Source organism: Mus caroli, unplaced genomic scaffold (genome assembly GCF_978045245.1).
Source record: "Mus caroli unplaced genomic scaffold, Mus_caroli_1 scaffold_13, whole genome shotgun sequence".
Classification (NCBI taxonomy): Eukaryota; Metazoa; Chordata; class Mammalia; order Rodentia; family Muridae; genus Mus; species Mus caroli.
Genome location: NW_028227268.1, coordinates 5,962,765 through 5,978,809, shown reverse-complemented (window position 1 = coordinate 5,978,809; position 16,045 = coordinate 5,962,765).

Genomic DNA, 16,045 nt, shown 5'->3' with positions numbered 1-16,045 from the left:
GGCGCTGCTTCCTGCTCTGATCTAGCGGATCCCGCTGCAGAAGTTAAACAGCAGGGTTTAAACAGGACCTAGAATAATTGAATGGACCGACAAAGCACAAGACCAACTGCCAGGTAGGACTTTGAAAATACCACTGACTCGTTTCTGCTAGTGGGTGTCTCCCCACTGCGCTGTAGTGAATTTAAACTCCATCTCTGAGATTTATCTTTCGCAGGGCTGTCGAGGGTTGGGAGAGCTCTTCAGTTTCTGGGTGGCATCTTAGTGTACCTACCCTTAACCTTAGGACACCAGTGTTTGGTTTGAAGCAGACAGCATGGTGCCCTACATCCTGGAGCATTGCCACAGATTTGAGGCCAGTTTGGGCTGCATAATGATTTCCAGACCAGCCTCAGCTGCAGAGTAAGACAGTTTTGGGAAATGGCGGGTACATCATTAACTCACAGTGCACGAGACACTTCTGTTCGCTTTGGGGTTGTTTGTTTGTTTGTTTGTTTTTCTAGGTGCACACTAATAAAAGTCAAATGGCTACAGATTTTTGTTTGTTTGGTTTTTGAGAAAGAGTCTCTTGTCCATCAGCACCTCCAAGTTGTTTTGTAACTGAGGCTGGTCTTGAATTCCTGGTCCACCATACCTGGATCAGTTTGTTTGTTTGTTTGTTTGTTTATTATACAGGGTCTTCTGTAGCTATTGTTGGCTAGTTACTGGCCATGTAGCTGAGGGTAACTCATGTCTCTTGGCTCCACCATTCCTGAGATTACAGGTGTGTACCACCGAGCCTGGGTTTACAAAGTAATGATGATCAGTTGACTCCAGTATTCATGCACGTCACACAAAGCACTGTTCTAAGCTGGACTATGGCCCTAGCCAGCCCAGCATTTTTTAAAGAGCATAGTCCAAGCTGGGTGTAATGACACAATCAGGGATCAGAGGTGAGAGGACGGCTGGGGGTTTGAGCCCTGGCTCCTTGTTTGTGTATTCAATTCCAAACCATCCAGCGACTCTGTCCCACAAAGATAAAACAACAACAAATACAGTAAAAGAAAATCCATGACCACATCTGGTGGCACACGCCTTTAGTCCCAACACCCGAATCAGGTGTTCACAATGGTCTGTAACTCCACTCCAGGCAGTCTGGTATCTTGTTCTGGCTTCTTTGGGTACCTACATTCACACACACACACAAATAATAATAAAAAGAAGAAAAAAAAGAGGGAAATCCTTTCCTGGAACCTGAGGATCTTTCCTGTCTTTCCTGACACTCAGAGCGTTGCTAACAGGACGGGTGCAGAGTTCATCTCAGGACCCGAGTCTCTGAGAGGGAACACGTTTCTAGGCTCTGATAATACCTCTTGGTGGTTGAGACTCACTGAAGTCACTGGTTTTGCCTTTTAACCTGAATGTTATGTTGGGCAGACAACTTATGAACAGCCTTGTTTGGGCCAGTTTCCAACCACTTGATTCAATAAAGCCAAAAGCCTGCTTCCTTGAGCGAATTGTTGGATTGGCCTGGCCAGACTGGTGTTTCTTGGTCAACACTTCTGTTCTCTGTAGATAGGAATATTTACGGGTAGGGAAACACAGGTATCTTTGCTTTATCTCAGCTTCCTCTTTTTTAAGGATTTATTTATTTATTTATTTATTTATTTATTATTTTATATGAGTACACTGTAGCTGTCTTCAGACACACCAGAAGAGGGCATTGGATACCATTACAGATGGTTGTGAGCCACCATGTGGTTGTTAGGATTTGAACTCAGGACCTTCAGAAGAGCAGTCAGTGCTCTTAACCGCTGAGCCAGCCCTCAACTTTTTCTTTTTTGTTTTTGTTTTTTTGTTTTTTGTTTGTTTGTTTTTGTTTTTTGAGACAGGGTTTCTCTGTGTAGCCCTGGCTGTCCTGGAACTCACTCTGTAGACCAGGCTGGCCTTGAACTCAGAGATCTGCCTGCCTCTGCCTCCCAAGTGCTGGGATCAAAGGTGTTCGCCACCAAGCCTGGCTTCCTCAACTTTTTCTTAAGAATGTTTTTAATTAGTTATTTTTCTTTTCTTTTTTTTTTTTTTTTGGTTTTTCGAGACAGGGTTTCTCTGTATAGTCCTGGCTGTCCTGGAACTCACTCTGTAGACCAGGCTGGCTTCGAACTCAGAAATCCACCTGCCTCTGCCTCCCGAGTGCTGGGATTAAAGGCGTGCACCACCACGCCCGGCTTATTTTTCTTTTCTTTTCTTTTCTTTTCTTTTCTTTTCTTTTCTTTTCTTTTCTTTTTCTAAACTTCTTTGTTTGTTTTGTTGGTTTGAGTTTTTTGAGAGAAGGTTTCTCTGTACTCTAGCTCATTCTGGAACTTGCCCTGGAACTCCTTCTGTAGACCAGGCAGGCCTCAAACTCTCAGAGATCCGACTGCCTCTGCCTCCAGGGTGCTGGGATTAAAGGCATGCAACACCATGCCTGGCCTGCTTTTTTCTGTTTGTTTTGTTTTGTTTGTTTGAGACAGGATCTTGTAGCCCTGGCCAGCCTGGAATTCACCTTCTAGACCAGGCTAGTCTTGAACTCACAAACATCTGTCTACCTCTGTTATGCCCCAATCCCGTGGGAAACCCAGGAGAGCTCAGGAAGTGGGCATGAGTCCGATGCAAGTGGGCATGAAAGTCTTTTTATTGAAATGAGTCTTGACTCGGATCTCAAACCCCTACAGAGTAGGTTCAGAGTGCAACCCCCAGCTCAGGTGTTTTAGCACTTACATACAGAGCAGTTAGAAACTCTTTGAATGCTTAGGGTGAAGGGAAGGGAAGGTGGGTCAGTTAAGTCATGACTCAGACACGATAACATTTGGTGGGGTAGAATTGCAAGGCTGGGAGGGGGATTAAAGATTGTCCTTTGGGGGGGAAAAAAAAAGAAAAAGATAAAGGGCTGGTGAGATGGCTCAGTGGGTAAGAGCACCCGACTGCTCTTCCGAAGGTCCAGAGTTCAAATCCCAGCAACCACATGGTGGCTCACAACCACCTGAAATGAGATCTGACTCCCTCTTCTGGTGTGTCTGAAGACAGCTACAGTGTACTTACATATAATAAATAAATAAATCTTTAAAAAAAAAAAAAAGATTGTCCTTTGGGGAGCTATTAGGAACTACTTTTATGTCTAGCCATAACTGTCTGTGACCTCTGATTACCTCTTTTCTAAGATTTAAGCTTTCATCCCTAAATCTCCCTTCTTCAAGGATAGGCACCAACTGCACTTGGTTATCAAGGAGAGTGCTGGCCTTGGTGCCACGGAAGGTGAGGAGTTTTTGTCATTTGTCTTACCCAGGCTGGCACCCTCAGCTCCTTGAGTCCTCTGAGCAGCTAGGGAGGTGGAATGAACCCCCTCCCCAAGTTGGCTGCAAGGGGGAGGGGGAGCAGGGCCTCTGAGGGGCAACGCAGAGGCAAATTGCAGAAGCCAGCCTTACTGAGCTTGCTGTGGGGAAAAGCCTAGGGGAAGGGGGACTTCTGCAGGAGAGTGCAGAAGTAAGCTGTCTGTAATTCAGTTCCAAGGGCTCCGACACCCTCTTCTGGCCTCTGAGGGCATCCCTGTGCATGTGATAATACAGACACCCATGCACATAAAATAAAAATAATTCCAAGAAGGATTTATTTTATTTTCAAATACGCATATGTGTCTGAGTATGTGGAAGAGGCCAGGTGCCTGAAGAGGCCAGAGGTGGTAGATCTGCAGCTGTGAGATCTGACATGGGTGCTGGGAACCAAACCTGCGTCTTCTGGAAAAGCAGTGAGCACTTGGCCACCTGACCATCTCTTCAGCCCTGTTCATAATTTATTGCTTTATATCTTTAAATAAAACCAGGTTTGTGAGCCTTCAGGAGGCTGAAGCAGGAGGATCATGAATTTCAAGTAGCCGGGGCAACCCAGAGAACAAGCATCCAACTTTAAACTTAATAATAAACTTCAAAAAGAAGGGGAAATCCACTCAGCTATGGTTCTGCAAGAATGCCTATACAAGGATGGGGAGTCTTGTCCCGCTCATTCCTTATACAGCAGGCGTTAGAGGCAGAGCCTGGCTCTGTGGGCCTCAAGCTCATACAGTTTTGGGGGTCCTCTTTTAGAAATACGGCGCACTTCTTTGAACAGAGACATTCACAAAGCTGCACTGGACAGGAAGTGTTCTGGTGAGAAGTTGGGGAGTTAGAGATAGTGAGCTTTATCAGCCAACAAGGCCAACTCAGAGAGTTTTAGAGAAACAGATGACCATGTGACATATTAAAAAAACAAAACAAAACTGGAGAGGGTTCTAGGAGAAAAAGGGGGGAAGGGTGGCAGCAAGGGAGAGGAGAAGGGGGTCCTGCGCTGAGCTTTTCAGTCCACCAGTATAATCTCAGAGTCTGAAGACGGAGCGAGGGGCCAGGACTTCAGGGTCATCCTCAGAGGTGTAAGACCTTGTCCTCCCCCAAATAAACAACAATCCGAGGAATGTGGCCTTGCTGGGTTGCCAAGGCTTGCTTCAAACTCTTAGATTTAGGTGGTCCTCCTGTTTTGGCCGACAGAGTGGCTGAGACTGCAGGTTTGGACCATTGTGCCTTGCTTCACAAGCCAAGCTGAGGGGGAAAGACCTAGATAGGATCGGACTGAGAAGAATAAAGAATAAGGGCTGGAGAGATGGCTCAGAGGTTAAGAGCACTACTGACTGCTCTTCTGAAGGTCCTGAGTTCAAATCCCAGCAACCACATGAGATCTGATGCCCTCTTTTGGGGGTGTCTGAAGACAGCTACAGTGTACTTAACATATAAGTACTTACATATAATAAATACTATAATAAATAAATATTTTTTTAAAAAGAATAAGCTACCCGAGGTCACAAAGCAGTCACAAAAGGACCTACTAACCACAGGGCATTTTTTTTTTATTCCTTTTAAGTTTGTGTGTATGGTACCACATTGTATAGGTAGAGACCAGAGGACAAATCTTGGGGGCGAGTTTTCTATAGTTTCCATAGTGTGGGTCCCAAAGTTGGTGGAAGGGCTTTAACCTACTGATCCACCCTACTAATCAATCCACTTTTCCTGTGTGTGTGTGTGTGTGAGAGAGAGAGAGAGAGAGAGAGAGAGAGAGAGAGAGAGAGAGAGAGAGAGAGGGAGAGGGAGAGGGAGAGGGAGAGGGAGAGAGAGAGGGAGAGAGAGAGAGTTTTGTTGTTGTTGTTTGGGTCTCTCTGTATAATCCTGGCTGTTCTGGAACTCACTATGTAGACCAGGCTGGTCACAAACTCAATGGAATCCTCCTGCCTCTGCCTCCGGCTGCACAGACCACCATACCTGACTGTTCCTTCCATGTGCATTTGGGGGGTGGCATTGTTTTTGAGACAGGGTTTCTCTGTGTGTCCCTTGTTGTCCTAGAACTCACTTGTAGACTAGGCTGGTCTTGAACTGGAGTCCTCAGTATTTAGCCTACCCTCTCCTTGAACTCAGAGCAGTCCTTCTGCCCAGCCTCCTGATTGCTGAGAGTACCGACACGCCCTCTTCAGAAGTCTGATGTCTTTCTTTTTTGTTCCTCTTTGTTCTGAAGATTTATTATTTCTGTGGGTATGTGTGCAGGAGTCTGCTGAGGCGGTGAGATGGTGTTGGATCATCTAGAACTGAAGTGACAGGCAAGGCTGGGAACTGGTTGGTGTGTGTGTGTTGGGACCAAACCCAGGCCCCCTACAAAAGCAGTCAATGCTCTTAAGCACTGAGCCATCTCTTCAGCTCCTGGGAAGTGTTTTATAGGAATAGAGAATTGTCAGAGAACCAGGGCTAGGCCAGAGGTCACCGGGCTTCTGACCAAATGACAGCTGGGTAGAAAACCCACTTCCTAGAACAATTGTACTCCATTCAAGTTTATCTAACATTGCTCGAGCACTTTATCACGAATGTCATTTTTGCCAGGAGGAGACTATGAATTGCAACAGCTAAAAAACAAAACAAGAAAAGCTTTGCCCGGAGCCAAGTTTGGAACTAATTTTTCTTTCTTTAATTTTTTTAAAGAGATTTTAATTATTTATTTTATACAAGTCTGAGTGCTCTATTTGTATATGTGCCTACGTGCCAGAAGGTCCCATTACAGATGGTTGTGAGCCACCACGTGGGTGGTAGGTTCTGGGAATTGAACTCAGGGCCTCTGGAAGAGCAGACAGTGCACTTAACCACTGAGCCATCTTTTTCTTTTCTTTTCTTTTTTAAATAAAAGAAAAGAAAAGGGAAGTTTTGCAAGAACAAGCATCCTGGCTGGTTCAGACAGAGAGGCTGAGCGCACTCTTAACTTCCTGTGGCAGAAGACGGGCGTGGTGGCACATGCCACTGACCAAAAGGCCTGTGATTTCAGCATTTGGGAAGTTGAGGCAGGAGGACCAAGAGACACATGTGTTTGGGCTACAGAGCATGGGAAAATAAGTCACAAGGCTTTTCTTCCCATGGGACTTTCTCATCATGGGGCTGGAGAGACAGCTTTCTGGTTAAGAGCACTTTCTGCTCTTCCAGAAGCCCTGAATTTGCTCCCAGCCCTTACAACTGTCTGTAACTACAGTTCCAGGCAATCTGGCACCCTCTTCTGGCAGCCATGGGTACTGCACACAGGTGGTACACAGACTTGTAGACACTCATGCACATAAAATAAAATGGAAAAGAAGACAGTGTCACAGGCCTGTGACCCAGCTACTCTGGAAGCTCAGGAGGCAGGAGGATTGAGGCCAGGGCTACAAGCCTGGGTAAGTTAGTGGGACCCTGCTCTAAAGTACAAATTATAAAATAGGATGATATTATAGCTTAGTTAAGAGTGCTAACCTGCCGAGCGTGGTGGCGCACGCCTTTAATCCCAGCACTCAGGAGGCAGAGGCAAGTGAATTTCTGAGTTCGAGGCCAGCCTGGTCTACAAAGTGAGTTCCAGGACAGCCAGGGCTATACAGAGAAACCCTGTCTCAAAAAAACAAACAAACAAAAAAAGAGTACTAACCTACCAAATGTGAGGCTCTGAGTTCAAATCTCTAATACAACCAATAATAATGATGATGATGATGATGATAATTGAACCCTTTTCTAGTTCTTAGAGCAGCACCTTATCTTTTCTGTCTCGTGTCTTTTTTTATGTGCGTGTTATTTTTGTTTGTTATGTGTTTTGTTTTGCTTTTTGAGACAGGGTCTCATGTAGCCCAAGTTGACTTAGAATTCCTTCTGTAGCCCCCCACCCCAAAAAAAAGACCTTGAACTTGGGACTCTCCTGTTTCTGCTTCCTGAGTGCTAGGGTTATAAGCACGTGCCACCATGCCCAATACCAGCTTTTATTTTGTGTGTTGGTGGGGGTATATTTTTCTGATTTTTAAATTTTTTTTTGTTTTTTTTTTTTGTTGTTGTTGTTGTTTTTCGAGACAGGGTTTCTCTGTGTAGCCCTGGCTGTCCTAGAACTCACTTTGTAGACCAGGCTGGCCTCGAACTCAGAAATCCGCCTGCCTCTGCCTTCCGAGTGCTGGGATTAAAGGCGTGCGCCACCACGCCCGGCTCTGATTTTTAATTTTTTTTAGATTTATTTATGTATGTGAGTATACTGTAGCTGTACAAATAGTTGTGAGCCTTCATATTATTGTTGGGAATTGAATTTTAGGACCTCTGCTCGCTCTGGTCAACTCTGCTCGATCTGGCCCAAAGATTTATTTATTACTATACTGTAATAAAGTACACTGCAGCTGTCTTCAGACGCACCAGAAGAGGGCGTCAGATCTCATTACAGATGGTTGTGAGCCACCATGTGGTTGCTGGGAATTGAACTCAGGACCTCTAGAAGAGTAGCCAGTGTTCTTAACCGCTGAGCCATGTCTCCAGCTCCCTGTGTTTGGTTTTCGATATAGGTTCTCGGTGTGTAACTTAGGTCAATCTCAAACTCCTACCCTTCTCTGTCTCCTTGGTACATGCCCTCAGCTCAGGGATTTCTTTTTCTTTCTTTAATACACACACACACACACACACACACACACACACACACACATGTTGTTGTTGTTGTTTTGGTTTTTCGAGACAGGATTTCTCTGTATAGCCCTGGCTGTCCTGGAGACACTGTAGACCTGGCTGGCCCGAACTCAGAAATCTGCCTGCCTCTGCCTCCCAAGTGCTGGTATTAAAGGCGTGTGCCATCACTGCCCGACATTGAAATTTATTTTTATCTCATATACATCGGTGCTTTGTCTGTATGTATGTCATTGTTAGGGTGTTGGATCCTCTGGAACTGGAGTTATAGACAATCGTGAACTACCAAGTGGGTACAAGGAATTGAACCTGGGTCCTCTGAAAGAGCAGCCAGTGCTCTTAACCACTAAGCCTTCTCTCCAGCTGGCTCATGGGTTTCTGGTTTTAGCACTGCTGTAAACTCAGCAGGTATATGGGGCCAGGCTTTTGTTGGGGAGCCAAGGGCTGTTGGGTGTACTTATAACTTGGACCGAAGAGGCAGTGTGGCTAGGTTCAGGGGGAAGAGACTTTACAACACTTCAGGAGAGGGGTTTAGGAGGGGTTTAGGAGGCTCACTAGTGCTTCAGCCCCCTATCTTGCTCCTACATAGTAGCGTGCTTGCTGGGGGGCCGGGATCTGTGACCCTGAGATGTGATTTGGAGTGAGTCAAAGGATCTGGGTGGAGGAGAGTCAGTGCTGGGATGTGACATTTGTAATACCTAGCTTCCCGCTAGCTATGTGAGCAGGGCAAATTTGTATAAATAATTAACTAGGAGCTGGTCATGGGTGATGACACAAACTTCTAATCCCAAGGCTTGAGAGGGAAACGAAGGAGGATTCTGAGATTGAGGCCAGCCTGGGCTGTTTAGGTAACTGAAATAGAAAAACCAGACAGCAGGCACCACTCCCAAGCCTAGAAGACCAAAGGGAATGTTGGAATTCTTGCAGCAGAACCTTCCTTACAGAACCCACCACCAGGGCCGAGAAGGCACCTGTGCCCAGTGCTGGTGCGTCTCTGCTGCTGATCGGGGTACAGCACATGCAGGGGCTGGGAAAACAGAGTCAGGGTTCCAGAGCTGCTAGGGAACTGGACCTGCCCTGATGAGGATCTGGGAGGCAGCGAGCAGACCAGAAGCAGTGCACTTTCTCAGAGCTCCAGCACTCCAGCAGCCTTGGTGACAGTGAAGGAAGATGAAATATTGTAACTTGTGAGTTGTTTAGGAGCCCACTGCCCCAGCCTGGGACTGAGAACAAAGCAGAACAGCCCCCAGGGCAGGGCTGTTGTTAAGGCATTCCTAAGAACATCTTGACTATAAAGATGAAAAGGTATGCAAGGACCAGCAGGGCTATATTATCTGAGTCAACACCACCTGGCCGGAACCTCCCCTCTGTCTACTGCCCCTTGGCACCGGGTAAAGTCATACATCAACTGGTTGCTATGTGAACAAAGATAAGCCCCAGCCCACAGGAACAAAGCCCTGATCTTTGTAATCTTTCTGTTAATGTTTGAATGAGCCAATAGTGTGTCGCTATGCTGAATTCCACACCCCTAAGCCCCTTACCCCATAAAACCCCCTAGCTTTCAAGCCTCGTGACCGACATCCGTTATCTCCTGTATGGGATGCATGTCGGCCCGGAGCTCCGTAATTAAACGTCCTCATGTAATTACAGCAAGAGATGGTCCTCTGTGATTTTTTGGGTGCACACCGAATCGGGAATGGGGTGGGGGTTTCCCCACTAGATCTAACAACAGGAAAATGAAGAAACTTTCCAAGAAGAGAACCTTAGACATAGTTCCTCACGAGGGAGAGCTCCAGGCAAAGATCAAGATGGACACCAACAAGCCAAGGATTGTGACTGCCAGACAAGGTCAGCAAGCCGTCTACCAGATGCGGATCATTCCTTCCTTGGCCCAGGGAGGTGGGGCAGTGGACACAGAGAGGAGCTCTTGGGCTCCCACAGAGGGTCCCAAAGAAACAGCCCTGGTGTGTAGACTGTGAGAAGTGTTGCCAATTTCCCTGTACCATGTGAACCCCGGGTTGTTATTCCATAGAAGGAGAAGACATGACCCCCAGAAGAACATGCCTGAGGTTAAATTCCTTATCTTTTTGGTTTCCTCTCCTGTTGCTGTGATAAAGTACTCTGACAGACACAACCTAAGTGAAAAATGGTTTATTCTGGCTCTCAGTTCAAGAGTACAGCCCACGGGGTGGCGAGATGGTTCAGTGGTTTGAGAGCAGGTATTGTTCTCGCAGGGGACTGGAGTTCAGTTACCAGGACCGCCTCAGGCAGCTCACAACCCATAAATCAATAAAGAAAAATCAATAAATTAATAAAGAAAAAATTACATAAATCAATAAAGAAAAAGTTACAGCCCATGATGGCAGGAAGTCAAGGGGACAGCTTGAAGGTCAAGGTGACATCACATTTGAAATCAGGGAGCAGAGGGTGAGGAAGGCAGGCTAGTATTCAGCTCACCCCCTTTGCTTTAAACAGCTCAGGAAAAGACCAAAATGGACACTTCCCCCCATGCTGGGATAAACCCAAGAGTGTGTGTATACTCGGCAAGCCCTCAACTTCCCTAGCCCACAAAATGGATGCTTTTAAAAGCAGATTTTTATTGAATTTGTTTGGTTAGTGTGTGTGTGCAGTTGTGCATGTGTGTACGTGTGTGTGTGTGTGTGTGTGTGTGTGTGCCATCATGTGTGTGTAGAAGTCGGAGGAAACCTTCCACGGTGTAGACTCCAGTGATTGAACTCAGGTGGCGCCAAGACACCTTGCTGCTTGGATTTCTCTTATACCTAAGGGCTATGAAATTATTCCTTCCTTTTTCCCTCCCTGGTCAGTTATCTTCCAAGTAAACTAAGGAAAGACAATTCTTGGGAGAGGCTCCACAGTGCCCTTTGCTGTTGGCCGAGCTGAGATGGAGCTGCAGCTGCCATGTGGGATGGCCATGCAGATCTGGGCTATTTCAGGGCAAGGCCTTTTTTGGCGGCATGTATTTGAGGAACACCAGGTCCCTGCTCCTTCACCAGAGGGCGGGGCCAGCACATGTTGCAGGCTTGTTCTGGTTGCTATGGACAGGGGCCCCACCCTTGGGCTCTCAGCCTGAACCTCTGTCCACTTCCAAATCCCCAAACACAGCTGCAGTTTGTTCTGAGTGGTTCCTGATGGAGGAGTGTTTATGCAAGCTTTTGCTGTGCCCCCCAAGCCCCAGATATCCAGAGTGACTCCCAAAGATGGCTCCAACACCATTTACTGAGGACTCGGGGTGTGTGTGTGTGTGTGTGTGTGTGTGTGTTTGTATGCACCCGTGCGCGCGCTCACGCAAACGTATGCACAGGAGCGTGTGCTGGTTTGCACATGTGTATTCATGTGTTGAGGGCAGAGGTTGATATCAGGTGTCCTCTTCCCTCACACTTTCTTGTGAAAGTGTGTTTTTTTCCTGAGACCAGGTCTCTCCCTGAGCCTGGGGTTCACTGATTTAGCTAGACTGACTAATCACAAGCCCCAAAGATCTCCTGGTTCCACCTCCCCAGTGCTGGGATCCAGGCCCTCCCCAGTGTGGCTTTTCAGTGTTAGCATCCAATCTCCCGTTCAAACGTTAGCATGTTGAATGCTTTGTTTCCTGGGCTATTCCTCCAGCCCTGAATGGAGACTTTCTAGTTCCACACTTTTCGGTACTGAGATAAATACCTACAGCCTCTTGCTTTTCACTTTCTCTCTAGGTTTTACTTATGTATCTATTTAGACTTTTTAAAAACAGGGTTTCTCTGTGTAGCCTTAGCTATCCTAGAACTCACTCTGTAGACCAGGCTGGCCTCGAACTCGGAGTTCTGCCTGCCTCTGTCTCCCGAGTGTGTCTCCATTACCCCGCGATTTTGTTTATTTTTATTTTATGTGTATGGATGTTTTCCCTGTCTGTATGTCTGTGAACCATGTTTGTGCAGTGCCTGAGGAGGCCAGAAGAGGAGGTCAGATCTCTGGGACTGGAGTTACAGACCTTTGTGAGCCACAATGTGGGCCCTGGGAACTGAACCTGGGCCCGTCTGGAAGAGCAGCAAGTGCCTCTAATTGTTGAGCCATCTCTCCAGCCCTCCTTTAGGTTTTTTTGTCTCTTTGATAGTGCTAGGAATGGAATCCCTGGGTAAGCATTCTCCCCGGAGCCACTTCCTGGGGCCCTGTCCTTCAGTTTCAGGTTCTCACCCTAAAGACGTGATTGTACAGAGAAGAAACGACAGCCTTAGCTTTCAGATTCTTCTTGTTGTTGGCGCTGGGCGGGAACGTGTGTGCTGGCTGTACAGTAGAATGGGACAATGACTCTGCAACTAAGGGTTATTTTCCTTCCTGGGCCCCTGAACAAGCTGCAGCCCAGCTCTCCTGCTCTCTGCAGCCCTCAGCCACACCCGACTCAGCCCATCTTTCTGGCCAGGCTCTGTCGCTTAGCCACAGGCTATGTCTGGAGGAGGGGAAACAGTGTTCCCGGAGCTCAGGAGGGAGTGAGGACTGCGGGCCTCTTTCCTCCTGGAGCGCCAGCAGGGAGGTCCCGGGGCCTTGAGGGCTGCAGGGCCTGGCAGTGTGCAGTTGCCAAGAGCGAGTGCGGCAGAAGTCCCTCCTCAGGCTGTTGTTTGCACTCTGCAGCTTATTTTCCCACAGAAACAAAGCTTAGGAAGGAGGTGGCCCCTTGCCTGGCTGAGGAACTGTATTCAGTTCATAGCTACAGCCTCAAGCCTCCAGCCCTGCACATTGTCTGGGACTAGCCAGGGCCCTAGAGGGAGCCACTAAGACCCACAGGCACCTCTGCCAAGGCTCTGGGGCTGTGGGAACGGAGCCCACAGGGAACCTATTTGGTTTAAGCCTTTTGCTTTGTTTTTCTTTTCCTTTCTGGGGGTGCTAGGGATGTAACCCAGTGCTTCTTGTCCCTAAGGCTGTACCTCTGAGCTTCTCCCCTGTGAGGCTCACCTGAGCCAGGGGTGTCCTGGTCAGGAAGCCCCCTGCACTGCTGTCTGAGAACTCAACTCGGTCTTTCTCACTTATAAAGGGTAATGGCGCCAGGCCCAGAGTTCCCTAGCTCTTTCCTCTTTTTAACATTTTCTCACGGTGATGTATGTTTACAGTCCCAGTACTTAGGAGTCAGAGGCAGGATTGCCAGGAGCTGGAGGCAGGCTTGGGCTATATAGCTCATTCCCAAGACAATGTGGACTGTACAGTGAGACTTTATCTTAATTTTTTTTTTTTTAGAATAATCTTTTGTTTCTGTTTTGTTTAAGATAGGGACTGACTCTTTTTTTTTTTTTTTTTTTTTTGGTGGATTTTCAAGACAGGGTTTCTCTGTATAGCCCTTGCTGTCCTGGAACTCACTTTGTAGACCAGACTGGCCTCAAACTCAGAAATCCGCCTGCCTCTGCCTCCCGAGTGCTGGGATTAAAGCTGTGCTGTGCCACCACGCCCGGCTGGGACTGACTCTTTTAGCTCAGGCTGGTGTAGACGCTAAGTGTCCAGTATCTCGGGTGCTGAAATTCCTCGTGTGGCTTCAAGCTGTTTTGAATAAAACAGATTAAAGCTTTGGTTAGTGGGTAAAGGGATAGACCATCATACTACCTATGCCTTGGGCGGTGGTGAAGCATCATATTGCCATACTTCTTCCTAAATGTTCTTGGAGGAATGCTGGAAAGTTCTCAGGGCTAGATAATGCTCCCTTACACAAATATTCAACCAGGCAGACATATACACATACATATATGTATATATACACAACATACATGGATGGATGCAGACAGACACTAACCCACATTGGCTTTAGCTTAACGTGCAGAGCAGTGTATCACATTCCACATGGGGTGGGAGTGGGGTCTGAACCCTGGGACTTCTCAGCCCCCTGTACAGCTGTGGGCCAGCCAACACCACTCTCTCCTCCATTTTGAGCTATAAAAGCTGCATCATAGGGGTTGGGGTAATGAAACTTATTTCTTTGCCCCCTTTTTACACTTGTTTATGTTACGGGTGCACAGGCATGTGTATGGGTGCACACATGCCACAGCCCGGGTATGGTAAAGCAAGAGAACAGCTTTCAGGAGTCAAGTCTCTTCTACCGCGTGGATTCTGGAACTCAAACGCAGGCCATCAGACTTGGCAGCGTTTACCAACTGAGCCAGCTCATCAGCTCAAGCTTCTGTGACAGCCTTTGGAAACTGAAAGTCATTCTACAAGCAAGACACTCATGAGTGGCCGAAACCATAGCTGTGAGTGGTAGGGCCGAATTCTGGCAGGGACGCTCTGGCCTCGGGGCCCTTATGTGCCATGCTTATATGCCAGGCCATGCCAGGAGCTCCTGCCCTCGGGGAGCAGAGGCTTATGTGGGGGGTGGAATGTGCCCAGCTGGGGAGGGGTGGCGAAGACAACACAGGTGGTCTAGGGATGCCAGGGTTCTGTGGATGACGAGGTTGTTTGCAGGTGAGAAGACTCTAGGAAGCCCCAGCTGCCCATTGAGTGGGACGGTGGAACAGCCTCCTGACAGCCCCTTGGTTGGATGCAGAGGGACCTGTGGGACCTGTGGCTGCCATGGGAACAGGGTTGAGAACACAACCCAGCAGGAGCAGGGAGGCCCCACCCGGAAAAAAAACATCCTGGCCCGGCTGCCCAGCCCGGGGCCAGGCAGGCTCTGTGGGAGGGGTTATTTTTAGCAGTTTAGGCGGCTGGGGCTGGACTTGTATGGCCTTGCTGTCTGGCTGCATAACTCACCCATTGTCCTGTCTGACCTTGGATAGCTGCTGGGAGGCCTCTCTGGCTGCCCCTTGCCCCCTGGGAGGCATCTGGGGCACAGAGAATCTAGAGAGGGAGCTGGCCTGGAAATACAGCCTCCTTCTGTAGCCCCAGGTTATCCCAGACAGGGCTGCGAGTTTCTGGGGTGATGGAGGGCGCTGAGCCTTCCTGGAAACCAGCCAGAGACTCTCCTGAGGCACTGGAAAAGTGCTGTGTCACAGGTGTGATGACAGAGGACACAGACCCCTTTATTGTAGATATCTTTTCATTTCCACGCACACCCAGGGTGGAGTGTGTGTGCGCGTGCGTGTATGCGTGTGTGTGTGCGCGCGCGCGCATGAAAGCTCAGGTTGTCTTTTCTCTCACCCACACCCAAGCACCCTGCTCAGCTCTTGGCTTTGGGTGTGTGACTTCTGTGTTTAATTCTGGATACAGTACACTCAAAGTAAGTCCAGAATTGGCTTGTGGCACCAAGGATGAGAAATACTTATGAGGTGGCCTCATCTGCCTCCCTATCTTACCTAGAGCCAGGGCGCTGCTGAAGGACAGGACACGGGTCGGTCCTTCCTCCTGGGTCAGGGAATCTTATTCTCCTGCCTGCTCACTCTGACTTTTTGTTTTGTTTTGTTTTGTTTGTTTCATTTTTGTTTGTTTTGGTGTGTGTGTAAGGTCTCAGATGTCATATTCAGAAATTATTTCTTACCTGAAGCTCACCTATATTAATTACCTCAGGGTAGCACCCAGTGAGCCCCAGTTACCTGTCTCTCTCTCTCTCCCGCTCCCTTCCTCTCCCTCCCCCTCTCTCTCTCCAGTGTGGACATTACATTCTTTTCAATGTAGGAAACAGGTATGATTCTTTCCAGGGGCTCGAACTCAGGTCCTCTTGATCTTCTGTAGCAAGCACTTTATCAGCTGTGCTATCTCCCAGCCCTCGTCTGTTTTGCTCTGCATTGCACTTATCTGTATCTATTTACTGTGAGTGCCTGCCTGTGCTTGTGGCTCAGGCACCAGGGCAGAGTCAGAGAACAAGTTGCAAGAGGCAGTTCTATTCTCTCTCTCTCTCTCTCTCTCTCTCTCTCTCTCTCTCTCTCGGTTTTTTTCAAGACAGGGTTTCTCTGTGTAGCCCTGGCTATCCTGGAACTCACTTTGTAGACCAGGCTGGCCTCGAACTCAGAAATCTGCCTGCCTCTGCCTCCCAAGTGCTGGGATTAAAGGTGTGTGCCACCATGCCCGGAGAGGCAGTTCTCTTTTTCTATTATGTATGGCCCAGGCTTCAAACTCCAGTCCTAAAACTTGGCCACAAGCACCTCTACTGGCAGAGCCATCTTGCCTGC